The following is a 13,233-nucleotide window of genomic DNA, read 5'->3' as shown; positions in this document are numbered from 1 at the left end:
TGCTCTCAGAAATCTCTTCTGGCAGGCTCAGGGGGCCATATGGCATGCTGGGGATTGAACCTGGGTCTGTCCTGGCATTTGCCTTGCACACGGCAGCCAGGTCTAGGAAATTAGAAGTGACATAGATTTCCTAATGCTCCCAACTGAAATGATATACCACCAATACATGCAATATATATATAACAAGTGTGTAAAATATATACACATATACATATGTGTATATCTGTATATATTACATATAAACATGTTATATATTGTATAATTATATATTATTATATAAAATATATAAATATATTATATACATAACTGTTCCACAGTTCAATCATTACACATCTTTGTTTCCTATCTGTACTTCCTGTTATGGCACATTCATCACCTCTCAAGTCTGATAATGATATCCAAATTACTATTTCTACAAACCTTTTCCCTGATTTCCACACTAATGTGCCCATTTGAATTTTTAGCATATCCTGCTAAGTGTTCAATTAGCACCTCTAACTTAAGCTTCCTAAATTAGAGTTCTATGTATACCTTCTCCACAAAAAACATAATTCCAATCTTCTGAATTTCATTTGAAATTCAGCCTCTTTATTGTATTGAATAGGACTGAAATTTCCAGCTTCATCGATGATGCCAGTGTTTCACTTTTTATGTATCTCACTTTGTATTGTAAACTCTTGTAGGCTCTATCTTAAAAATGTATTCAAAGTCCACACTTCAATTTCTTTTTTGTTTTGTTTTGTTTTTGTTTGTTTGTTTTTGGGTCACATCCAGCAGCGCTCAGGGGTTACTCCTGGCTCTACGCTCAGAAATCCCTCCTGGCAGGCTTGGGGGTCTATATGGGATGCCGGGATTCAAACCACCATCCTTCTTCACGCAAGGCAACACCCTACCTCCATGCTATTTCTCCGTCACCCATATTTCAATTTCAGGAAATTAGAAAGAAGAATTAGATTCCCTAATCCTCCCAATAGGTAGAAGTGAATCCCTGAGCATTATTACATATAGAAGAAACATTAAGAGACTGGAGCAACGGTACAGCAGGTAGAGCTGTTGTTTTGAGTGGGGCTGACCCAGTTTAAATCCCTGGCACCCTATCTGGTCCCCTGAACCCTCCAGGAGTAAACCTTGAGCACAGAGCCAGGAATAAGTCTGGGGCACCTCCAGGTATAGCTAAAAAAAAAAAAAAAAAAAAGGAAGAAGCTAAAGAAGACTCTGAAAAGTGGAAAAAGGAAGCCTAGCTAGGAACCTCAAGGTAAAAAAAGTATCAACACAGTGATTTATTGGGGTTTTTGTTGCCATATATATTCTAGTCTTGAAGACAAGAAAATCAACAGATATAGCCAACAAAATAAAATAATAGCAAAAAAAATCAAACAAACAGCAACAAAAAATTAGTTAACCAGTACTTAGACAACTGCAATGAATTTTTAAATCATGACACCTTGATAATCATTCATTAATACACATAGAAAATGAAATTTTCAATATTGTCAGAATATTTAAAATAACTTTTTCAAGACTATTAAGCAAACAAATTTATCAGTCATTTGAGGGGGATGGGAGAAAGTCCCCCCCCCCAGTCTGTTTTCTGTACATTGACAGGGAGACTGTGTCAAAGGCATCATGTGGAGATCATGAGCTTCCACCCCCACTAAACACTAATGAGGCACCAACTCCATTCCAAGAAAATGAGGTCAGAGGAAGATTTGTGTAAAGTTGTGATTAGACAATAAGCAATAACAAGGCTCCCACACCATGGAAGTCATGAAGGCAACATAAAGAGAAGAAATGAGGCAGACCTACACTTTCCATTAAGAGGGGCTGGAGATCAATAGGCTCAGTACATGTTTGTATGCAGGAAGCCCAGGTTTGAGCCTTGGTGCCACTTGGTCTCTCAAGCACTGGCAAATAAAGTCTAAAAACCAAAAAAGAAGCAAAAAGTAGAACAGGTAGGAGCTCTAATGTTCAACCCCAACAGTAACTAGAAATGACCCCATCTCTGTAGGAGATAATGGGAAACTTCTCCAGAGTTTTCTGTCTTCTGGAAAAAATTAAATTCTCTGTTTCTGTAAAAAAAAAATTAGTAATTACTGGGCCGGGCGGTGGCGCTAGAGGTAAGGTGCCTGCCTTGCCTGTGCTAGCCTTGGATGGACAGTGGTTCGATCCCCCGGTTTCCCATATGGTCCCCCAAGCCAGGAGCGACTTCTGAGCGCATAGCCAGGAATAACCCCTGAGCGTCACCGGGTGTGGCCCAAAAACCAAAAAAAAAAAAAAAAAAAAAAAAAAAAAAAAAATTAGTAATTACTTGGGGCCAGGGAGTAAGTGCAAATGATTAGAGTACATGCTTTGAACGCTAGAGACTGAAGTTTAATTCCCTAGCAACACATGATTATCCAAGTATAGCCTGTAGTTGGAATAATCTTCAGTACTGGATACGGCAAGCAAAAACAAACAAAAAAATCATCAGTAACATTTTTAATTGAATAAACAAAGTCAATAGATGACATCACTGAACAACAAAGATTAAATTGAATTATTTTTTTCAAATGTATTTTTTGTGTGTGTTTTCAAGTGAGTATAATTGTCAATTGAAACATTTTATTTGAGCGACTTTAAAATTGTTGCTGAGGATCCAGAGAAATAACTCAATAGACTGAAAGAAATCTTAGCATGCTAGATGCCTGGGTTGGATCCTGGTGCCACATATAGTCCTGTCATTACAGATCTGGGAGTAGTCCCTGATGTGACTCAAAGAAAAAAAAATCTTTGCTGAATAATATTAAATTCAGCCAAGATGCAGAAGATGTAAATAAGAACCCAAATTGAAACCTGAAATCTTAAAGACAGAATTTAAAAAGTGCCATTCCCTGTCTATACAACATATCATTAAAATACAAAGTGATGTAGCCACTTTGGGTAAAAAGCATAATAGCTATTCAAAAAATAAAACATAGAGGGATGGAGTGTACAGGGGGTAGGGCATTTGCCTTACATGCAGCCAACCTGGGTTTGATCCCTGGCATATACTATACATTCCTCCAAGCCTGCTAGAAGTAATTCCTGAGTGCAGAGCCAGGAGCAACCTCCGAGCATTCCTGAGTGTAGCCCAAAAAATAAACTAAACTAAAATAAAGCATAGAAGTTGAAAAGATAGTACAGAAAGTATGGTGATTGCCTTGCCCAAGTTCAATCCTTGGCATCCCATACGGTCCCCCAAGAACTACTGGGAGTGACTCCTGAGTGCAGAGCCAGGAGTAACCCTGGAGCACTGCTGGTTGTACCCCGCTAACAAGCAAACAAAAATGTAGAAGTAAAAGTGACCCAGATATTCTTCGTTAGGTTTACATTTTAAATATTTAATAGGGACCAGGGATAGGTCAATGGGTTACAGGGTTGTTTATCATATGGAAGTTCTGCTTTGGGGGTCCAGAGATTAGTACAGCAGGTAAGGCAATTGCTTTGAACATGACCAACCTATTTTTCAACCCTGACATCCCATATAATTTCCATATAATTATTGTTCTAGTTCAAAATTTTGACAACTTTAAAAGAGAAGAAAATGCATTATTTTTTTCCTTTTATTTTCTTTGGCAGGGGAGGAGGGGGGAGTAGGGGAGGGAAGAAGGGGGAGAGCGGAGCTGGAAAAGAAGGGAGGCGAGATGTCTAGATAAGGATATAATAAAGCAAGATATATATAAATATGAAGCAAGATAAAGACTTCTAAAATTCTGTATCTATTTTTTTCTTCTGTTATATTTTGTTTCATCTTCAAAACCAGCTAACTTTACGTTATTTGTGGGAGATCTCCTAACAATACTGGGAGAGGGGGGACCAGGCCTACATTCAGCAGTGCTCAGGGATTGTGTGGTACTGAACGTAGGGTCTCAGACATGTGAGATATAATCTACCTCTTGAGTCACATCTCAGTTTTAAAATGGCTGTCAGTAGCAATGAACAAAATGGATTTTATAAAAGTGCTTTTGGAAAGAAATAGTAAGCCTTCTCCCACCCATCAAGTCTCTCTCTTTAGTCTTATTTGGATTAAATACTCAAATGTGAGTATTACATTTGAAGAGCAAAGTGACTGATTCTGTCCTATGAAAGGAAGAGTAGAGAGGATAAGTTGGAAGCCAATTGAATAAAACAAAAATTCATTTATATCCAAGACTCAGCATTTGGGTAGTTTCCAAATATTTCTAAAACAATAATTTCTTAAACATTTGACCTTCTTATCCCAGTATTTTGATTTATAATTTACCAACTAATATTAAAACAAAGTGTTCTTGCATTAAAAACATGTGAGCAGATCTAAGGGTAGCTTTTATTTTGTCTAATAATATGTAATTAATACCTCCTATTAGTATAATTGAATTATAAATATTAAACTTTGAAGTAATATTCTACTAAATTATCAAAATACTTTTTAATTTCTTACCATCAAGAGGTCAGTTTCTGCTTTCAAATCCTCCTGCTGTTTAAAAATATACCCAAAACCATGAGTGTAAGTGTTGTCTTCAAAATTTTGTTGAATATAAATAGCACTTTAAACATTATTTTAATTCATAATCTAACAAAGTTTTCAATCTTAAAACTCCTTAAAGCAACAGCAATTATATTTGCTTACCTAGAGTAATTTTATAAAGAGTCATTAGCCTTGAAAAATGATAGGTTACAGTAAAAGACCTCATACAGTATAGATTTCTCTATTAATTTCAGTTATGATTAAATTAAATTTCAAATGGCAGTTTGCTATGTATCAAAGGAAAATATTTTGCTCATTGATGCCACGTATTAACTTTTCACTTCTTTTTTCTAGTGTCTATTTCACCTATTTATTTAACCATTTTTAGTATAATTCCAATACACAGTGTAGAGTCTATTAGAAAAAATATTGAATTCTTTTCAACTTACCTCAAATGATAGTACTTTCTCTGTGTAGGATTTCTTTTTAATAAACTGTTATAGCAAGCACATTTGCTAGTCTAATTTTACAACCGTCTACAATATCATCTGACAACCCATGCTGGGTACTCACTAGATGATATCTGATTTAAAAATGGCATTGCTAAACTGAAAGACCATGCAACCTTTTATGAAGAGACAGTTTCCTCTTTGTCATTTCTTCTGGAATACCTTACTGCTACTAGATAGTCTCACAGACAGAAATTCTTCTGGCTCTCTTTAGTTAACAAGTAGGTGACACCAACATTTCCTTGATAGTGAAAAGGGAAATCAGCCCCCCCCCACCAACCTTGGCGGGTGTCCCGCCCCTTAAGGAAGTCGTCACTACCTTGGCTCCACCCTTAAGGAAGTCGTCACTGCCTCGGCCCCACCTCTACCCCTACCTCACGAATCATTGGTGTTATCGTAGCGGAAGTCCAGCCCTCAAGGACTCTTCTTCCCCTCCCACTTCCCATCCTATATAAGGGGGTGACGAGGGACCCACGAGGTCTTTGGTCCCCTTTCTATTCTGGGGGAACTTTGACCCTGGCCATTCGACTGGTCAGTATTAAAGCACTTTAAAGCATCTGTTGGAACTCATCAGCCTCTTCATTTCTCTGCGCCGGGTAGCTAAATTAGGACGTCCGGACCTTTCAGTTTGGCGAGCCAGCCAGGAGTCCTCATTCTGCCCAGCACAGAGCTATGAACAGGTGTCTGGTGAGTTCTGATGCGTGTGTGTGTGTGTGTGTGTGTGTGTGTGTGTGTGTGTGTGTGTGCGCGCTTTGCTTCGTGTCTTAGTCTAAAATTATGTTGTATTCTGTGACCAGCGGAAAGCTGACTTTGTGGTGGCTTGGCTAATGTTATGAGCTCTTTGCTCGATGTGGAATCCGAGTAGAAGCAGACTTTGTATAATAGGAGGGTTAGAGTCCCCCGTGTGACTTAGGGATCTTCCACCTGATGTGTTTCCAGGTGTGTGTGGTTCCCCACCTGATGCGTATACCAGGTGGGCAGGAAGTTGACGAACTTTGGCTGCTTAGGTCACGACTCTGGTGGTACCCCAGGGGTTCAGTAAGAGCAGCTGGAAGACGTTCCGGGCTGCTGGAAAAGGGTGTCTGCTTGTGATTTGTGGAGCTCAAGAACTTGGTCATTGGCATAGCTGTCTGTCTAGGATTTATTGTGGGCTGCAGAGATTACTTGAACGCATTCCATTCGTTTGGTTGTTTGTGGCGCCATTGTCTGTCTGTTTGTTTTTGTCTGTGTGTTCTATGTTTTTCTTTGGTCTGACCACGGGACGCGCCCGACCCCCTCTCGCGGGCCGACCCCTGGGGAAAGGGGCCCAGCCCGCGTCTCCCTCGCCCGTCAGTCGTTCCAGCCCGGGATCGGGAGGCCCAGCAGGACGCGCAACCCCCGCTGCCCGCGGCACGGCAAGAGGGCGCCCGAAACCCGCTCCCCACCCAACCAGGAAGCGGGCTCGTGCAAGGGCCACGCTAGGAACATGGCGGAGGGTGTTGGAAATTGCAAATCCCAGATTTCTCAAATGGCCATCGGGGATAAATTTTCCCTGGAGAATTTCTGGACTTTGCAATTAATTCCCCAACTATCCTGCCATGTGTTCAGGCCAAAGAAAGCAACTGGCCGTTTTTTTCTAGCTGAAGAAAAAAAAAAAATGAGTGCTTTTAAACTCCAGCCTGAAGGAATTCACTAAGCCCCAGGGCAAACCATTGTCCTCCCAGCCTCACCCTCATCTGGCTGGGGAATGTAGATCATTTACATATCAAAAAAAAAATCCAGCTAATGGTTTGGAAGTCAAAAAAAAATTTTTTTTTGAGCGTTTAAATTTCTAACTTAAAGGTTTCTTAAAAAAAAATAATAATAAGAGGATGTTGCAAATTACTGTTGTTATTTTTGTTTGTTTGTTTTTCGGTGCACGTGGAGATTTTTAGCAGCGGAACCACTGCAAAAGAATGAGTGGAGAAGCTTAAAAAAAAAAAAAAAAAGGAAAGAAAAAGGAGCCGGATGGTAGGACATTTGCCTTGCATGCAGAAAGGAAAGTGGTGCAAAAAAAATTAAAAATGTGTAATAGGAAAAATCTGTATAATCAAACTAAATAATTACTAATATGTCTCTAGGTTAAAAAAAAAGTGTAAATGTTTTTAAGCATGTTCTGCCAGTAAGGTGTTTTCTGTCTGCAAACCAAGGTAAAAAAACTAGGTAAATTTCTATATTTAAAATTAAGCATAATTAAAATATTATTTTGCAATTTTTCATTATATGTTACCAAGAACATTAATATTTGTATCACAGGAGGTTTTATAAAATTGGTCTGGTTTTAAAAAATGTATAAAATATTTCGTTGTAGAAAAAGATTCTAGAATTATCTAAGTAATTTAAGTAATATTTGCTTTTTCTCTTCTCCCAGAACCTTTTAGTATCATTTATGTCATGGCATCATGTTGCTTTGCACAAGATACAAGCAGATGGCTTTTCTCTCTGCATGAGGAGTAGTCCCCATGCAGACAGAAAAAAAAAATTAGTGAGGGGACCCCAAAGACCTCTTTTAGAGGAATAATTGGAGTTAAGGTGGTGTGGCAAGCAGGCATCCTCAAGCATTTGGCTGAAAAGACCGGCGAGAGACTGAAATAAATGGCCTGAGTAAGGAAATTGAAGATTTTCCTAGAAGATCATCACAGCCTGTGGGCCCTGCTCTCACCCTCAAGCTCAGAAGAGAATTCGAGGTCAGTCTCTTCCAAACCTGGAGAGGAGTGGAACAGACAAATCACCTCTAAAAATTCCTACAAAGGGTGAGATGCCCAGGCCAGCCAGGACAGCCAGACAAGAACCTCATGCTGAACCAACCAACTCATCAGCCAAACCTGAGTGACTGTGAAAACCCTGCTGTGTCTACAACCTATCCTCAGAAAAGTTCTGTAAGTAATGGGGGTGCCCCAGATGGAGATTTCTCCAACAGTGCTGTATATGTGCAAAGGAAAAAGCCAAGTTATTCAAATACCTGGTAAGGTACAAGGTAAAGGTGGAGAGAAAAACCATTTTTGGTAGCTAATTAAAATTCTAGTGGGCCTAACTTAAAACCCACTTCTTTGAAGTAACTTATGTAAAAATGCTCTTACTAGTTGTAAATGCAAATGGGTTAGTCTAACTGAAGTAACTCAAAACTGTGTTTATTCATAATGCTATAATGCTTTGTTTTCTGTTGATTAATTTGTGCTATCATTACAGACAATAAGAACAGCTGTGCCATTCAAGTTGTGCTATTTACTGCTCCAAGGCCTGAGTGGGTTAAGTAATATTCCCCTGTATAATTAATCTGATCCTTTTCAGGTGTTAAAACTGCAAAAGTGAACTAGTTAACTGCTCCTTTAGGGAGATATGAGATTTCACCCTATCTAGAGATTGAAACTGCAGTCCCCTGTCAGCCTGAAGTAGCTACAGAAGATTGATCTTCGACCACGTTCCCTCTAATAACTTCTATGGTGATGAAATCTCTAAAGCAAAATGGTCATCAAAAAAAAGCTATAAGGGAAATAAGGGGAAAAGAAAGGCCACAGGAATTAATAAGCCAAGTTAACTACTAAGAATAACATTATGCCTATCTATCCCAGAGGTTAGAGCAGGTAGCAAAAATTATGCTTCTCTTGGTAATGTTAAAAGTAAAACAGTCATTAATAAAAATGAAATTTCTTCATCTCTGTCTGACCCAGTGCAGGAAAGGCAACTGGAGTTTAGGGCTCTACTGTCCTCTCTACCCCAACAGCTGTTTAAGTTGCAGAAATGAAGAAAAGAAAGCAGAAACCTCCTTATTTTCGTTGTGGAATTCACAGCCTATGAGAAGAAAACCCTAAAGGCCCAGCTGAGTCAGCTCATAGGACCAGAATAAAAGTCCTAGTCTTCCTTCAGCAGCAACCATATGGCGCCCCGCCCAGTGCAAATGTTTTCTGAGTCTTATAATGTTTTTCTCTCCCCCCTTCCACTCTCCTAGCAGCTCGGCCGGCCACCATCGATGCCCCCTACAAAGCTAAGTCTGAAAGGGACCCAAACAGGCATATGAGCCCCAGAAGCCGAGAGACCAGGTCCTAGTAAAACGGTACCGCTGCAAACACTAGAGCCTATGTGGAAAGAACTGCTGTCAAGGTGAACTGCATGCTTCCTGGGTTCACGCCTTCCATCTAAAACCTGGAAAGTGGAGCACACTGAGGATCCCCTCAAGATACGGGTTCGGCGGGCACACTTCAGCCCTAATGCACTCACTGACTCTGGCAATGCTCTCCCTGGCACTTGCTAAAAAAGGGCTTAATCAGGTCATGCACCCAGATGAACTGGTGAAAAGACTATATGAAACCCCTGTGACTGAAGGGTGGGGGCATCAAATCAATAGTAGGCTTGTGTGAAACTAGAACCGCTTACCTCCGGTCCCCTACTTCTTCCCATGTGGTGCTGGGGAAGCCGAAATGGGGGTGTAAAGCAAAACCTCAGCCTTTGCCTCCCTCTTGGGGGTGGGGGAAAAATTGGCCTCTGGCTGTCCCTGTCTGACTAGGTAATCTAATCTTTGCTTCTTCTAGCTGTACTTATGTCAAAAGGTAGTCCGGTTTAGCTTTAAATCTTCTGTTTGCTATTCATAACAGCACCAAATCTGTAAACCTGGGTCAGGTAGAAGGTACTCAGTGCTCAGAAGTCCTGCCTGCTCCCTCTAGCCCAGGGTATTTACCTCCAGAACGGGTATAAATGTGTGGTAAAAATTTGGCTTATACATCCCAGCATTAGTGCTCAAAAGTAGCAGGTAAATTGGTAACTGGGGAGCAGGGCTAGCAGAACTAGCGGGGCTAAACAAAAATAACAAACTCTCACAAAAGTTAATTTCAAATGTGTGGAACAGAATCAAGCACCATCAAGAGTAGCTGGCCAAAATAAGGGGCTACTGAATGGTCCCTTATGGTCTTTATACGGTGGAAATCACATTGGCTTCTAGGATTAGAAGCCTCAAGTACAAGAAGTGGGGATTGAAAAGGGAAATCAGCCCCCCCCCCACCAATCTTGGCGGGTGTCCCGCCCCTTAAGGAAGTCGTCACTACCTTGGCTCCACCCTTAAGGAAGTCGTCACTGCCTCGGCCCCACCTCTACCCCTACCTCACGAATCATTGGTGTTATCGTAGCGGAAGTCCAGCCCTCAAGGACTCTTCTTCCCCTCCCACTTCCCATCCTATATAAGGGGGTGACGAGGGACCCACGAGGTCTTTGGTCCCCTTTCTATTCTGGGGGAACTTTGACCCTGGCCATTCGACTGGTCAGTATTAAAGCACTTTAAAGCATCTGTTGGAACTCATCAGCCTCTTCATTTCTCTGCGCCGGGTAGCTAAATTAGGACATCCGGACCTTTCAATAGTATTGTTTTGTTTTGATATTTCCCTTCCATACCAGGGATTAAAGCCTCACAAACACAAGGCTAGTACTGCAGCACCACATTCCTGGCTCTATTTAGATATTTCTTGCTTAAGGAGCTGAGATTCTAATGTTTAATTCATTTCTCCCACATATAAACATATATCCTATTTTAAAAAAAAAAAGTTCCTTTTTTTTTTTTGTTTGCTTGTTTTGGGGCCACAATCAGCAGTGCTCAGGGATTATTATTCCTGGCTCTGCGCTCAGCAGTTACTCCTGGCAGATTCTGGGTGCCATATGAGATTCTGGGGATCAAACACTGGTTGGCCACATGCGAGGCAAATGCCCCACCCATTGTAGTCAGTTCTGCAGAAAAAAAAAACAAAAAAAAAACAACAGTTCACATTAAGTTGTTTATACTTTCAAAAGAGACAAATGCTGACCCCAGAAAGATAACACAGGGTTTAAGCCACTTGCTTTGTATGTAGGTGATCTTGGTTTAATCCTTAGTCCTGTACATGGTCCTGTGAACATTACTAGGAATGACAGAGCCAGGAGTAAATTCATGGGGTCAGGATTAGCCCCTGAACATCTTTTACTGTGACCTAAAATCCAAAACCCCAATTTTCTTTTAGATAGAATAAAATAAACCCTTGTCACAGTATAAAAGAATTTATTTGATATCCCATAGCCACTATTATGTAAACTCAGCAGCCCATCTACACAGATTCATCATAAATTTCAAAAGAGATGCAAGTCAAGCTGCTAAAATTCAAGTACAGGTACACTAATTTTTCAGGCTGAAAACTCTGGGGTGACCTTGGAAGGAGGTCAGGCAGCTGCACCACAATCTACAGCTATAGCCATGTCAAGGGCCCAACTTCACTACTTCACGACTAAGCTCTTCAGAGATGCCAAACAAACAAAAATTCTGGTTACACTGGTTTTGGGGTTGAAAACTTGGGTCTTCTCAGTAGGAGCAGGCAGCAACTACCCCATTCTCACCCTCATCTTGCCCGAAGCGATGGCAGCCACACCCACACCCACACCCCACAGCTGCCACCATGTAAACTCACCCACCCTGGTCTACAGATTCTGGTGCTCCAGGAGCTCTGGATTGTTTACTGTGATATCTGAATTCCACAATTCTAACAGCCCAGTAGCAGCACATCATATTAGAAAGGAAAGTAGCTTAGAAGTCAACTAAACGCAATAAACAAAAACGTTAACATAGAAGGCTCAACTAGCAGCAGCTTAGCAAATTCTCAGGCAATGACTTATGACATCATTGTGAGATCTAACAATTTTCACAAATTTTCTTTTACTTAAGAATTTTGGGGGGGAAGGCGGAGAGATAGCACAGGCATTTGCCTTGCAAGCAGCCGATCCAGGACCAAAGGTGGTTGGTTCGAATTCTGGTGTCCCATATGGTCCCCCGTGCCTGCCAGGAGCTATTTCTGAGCAGACAGCCAGGAGTAACCCCTGAGCACCGCCGGGTGTGGCCCAAAAACCAAAAACAAACAAACAAAGAAAAAGAATTTTTTGATAATTTCATTAGCCACTTAAATGTAAGAAGTAATATAAAATATATCCAATAAGTTATTTTGTGCTTGCTAAGGGGACTTCGAAAGCTGGAGAAAATGGTGGGGGAAATATCAGACTACTGCTGAAATTGCTGTAGGAACATTGAATACCTGAAACAACTGTATTATGAACAACTCGGTAAGACATGTAAGCTTACATGTAAGACATGTAACACCATGTTCTCCATGATGTCTAAATAAAACACTGTATTAAAAAAGGGAAGAATTTATTTTACTTTGAACACATTTACCATTCATTTATTTATTGTGTGGGGTGGTGCTCAGGGTTTAATTCCTGGTTCAGAAATCACTTCTGGTGAGTTCAAGGGACCATATTGGGTGCTAGGGATTGAATCTGGGTAGGCTCTATGCATGGCATGTGCCCTACCTGCTGTGTTATTACTCTAGGCCCTGCCAAATAGATTTTACATTCAACATGTATTAGGATTAGGGAGCTGATACATACCTCAGTAGTAGAGTGCATACGGTGGTGAGTCAATCTTTGACACCAAAACCAAATAATAACCCTTATCTGTTAGGAGTGGGTTTGACTGCATAAACAGAAACTTTGTGTGTTAATGTCATTTCATTCTTGTTTTTTAAAGAAGTACTGTTCCAGTACTGGTAAAAGGAGGCTCAACATGTATGGGAAATAGAGGGTTTGTGGAGAATCTGTGTCTTCCTCTCACTCTTACTGTACATTTAATACTATAAAAAGTAAGTCCCTAAATGAAATAGAAATTTAAAACATACTTTTTTGTTGTTGTTGTTGTTGTTTTGGGTTTTTTTGGAGGGTCACACCTAGTGGTGCTCAGGGATCACTCCTGGCTCTGAGCTCAGAAATCACTCCTGACCGGCACAGGGAACCACATGGGATGCTGGGATTCACAGACGGTTTGGCTGCGTGCAAGGCAAATGCTATACCGCTGTGCTATCTCTCCGGTCCTCAAGTGATTATTTTTAAAATTTCTGTATTTGAGAGACCAAATAACAGATTGATAAGCTCTGCAGATTCCCTTCACCAGGCCCCAATATCATTTTTGTGCACGTGAAGCAAAAGTGTGTCATTTCTAACTTAGACTGCAAACTGGGTTACAAACTGGAAGCTACAACGTAGAACGTTTATGAATAACACAGCGGCTTTGAATAACACAGCGGCTTAGATTTCTGAAAAGAGTAATCAGAAAATTTTGAGTTCCCCAGAAACTGTCAAGAAACGGGATTTTCTGTTTTTGTACTGGACCAATGTTTGGTTGAATGACTCAGAAAACTAAGCCGTAAGAAGTGGTTTACAAAATAATTGTGCTGGATT

The sequence above is a fragment of the Suncus etruscus genome, chromosome 5, assembly GCF_024139225.1.
Source record: "Suncus etruscus isolate mSunEtr1 chromosome 5, mSunEtr1.pri.cur, whole genome shotgun sequence".
NCBI lineage: Eukaryota > Metazoa > Chordata > Mammalia > Eulipotyphla > Soricidae > Suncus > Suncus etruscus.
This window is presented reverse-complemented; position numbering follows the sequence as displayed.